Source organism: Frankliniella occidentalis, unplaced genomic scaffold (assembly GCF_000697945.3).
Source record: "Frankliniella occidentalis isolate FOCC.00 unplaced genomic scaffold, Focc_3.1 Scaffold22, whole genome shotgun sequence".
In the NCBI taxonomy this organism is placed as follows: domain Eukaryota; kingdom Metazoa; phylum Arthropoda; class Insecta; order Thysanoptera; family Thripidae; genus Frankliniella; species Frankliniella occidentalis.
This window is the reverse complement of record NW_026267152.1, coordinates 873,698-874,506: the sequence shown is the minus strand read 5'-3', so window position 1 is coordinate 874,506 and position 809 is coordinate 873,698. Positions and strand designations below refer to the sequence as shown.

General features: G+C 49.3%; 1 protein-coding gene across 1 annotated transcript in view; it reads right to left on the bottom strand.

Annotated features, from left to right (window-relative positions):
* The window catches only part of LOC113215523 (semaphorin-2A-like), a 45,661-nt gene that overhangs the window by 21,719 nt on the left and 23,133 nt on the right, over window positions 1-809 (bottom strand). The window lies entirely within an intron of this gene.

Sequence of the window (809 nt, the reverse complement as noted above, 5' to 3'; positions counted from 1 at the left end):
GGGGGTTGAAAGAAAAACTGGAGGAGATAATCTCATGTAGGATGCAAAGGGAAGGGCAATCCCAGGGGAGCTCTGTATAATGATCACTGGTCGCCCATGGTCGAGACCCTTCACTTCCCCTTTCCCCCCAAATCCAATGACCACCGCCGGCACCACCACGCTGCGAATACTCAAGTCGCATAATAACGGTCCGCCTCGTTTATATGCCATTTTTACGAGGAATAATATTTTAAAGGAAATAAAGCAATAGCCGCGCCGACCAGGAAAATAAGAAAATTAAACTGTGATCCCGGCGCAGAGTGCGGTGCACGATAAGCTGTCGCCGTCGTGCGAGACGCCGCGTGACCCACCCTTCCGGGGCGAGTGACCCGAGGTGTGATTTGCTTCGCACGTCGGGACAACGGACCTCGAATCCACCTTTAAACTCTAGTACGCCTTCGACTCTCCCGCCCCGACTCTCTGTCTGTCTGTCTGTCTGTCTGTCTGTCTGTCTGTCTGTCTGTCTGTCTGTTCCACTAGAAGGAGATGTGCTAGAGACTTCAAATTTTCAGGGTATCTTAAGGGTCACTCCTAGAAAGCGAAACGCCTACGGCAAATCCTGGCAACCAACCCTACAGGGCTGAAAGGGGGTATCAAAGAAAAGGGGGTAGGTCAAAAAAATCAGAAAAAAAAATATTTTTTTATGAGCTCGTAAAGGGTAACTCGTGAAAGTAGAGCCCTATGGGCGAAAATTTCGTCCGTTTTGCTCTATCACTCACCGTTTGGGCGCTAGAGGGAGTTTCTCTCACAAAAGTGGCCCAAAAATAAAT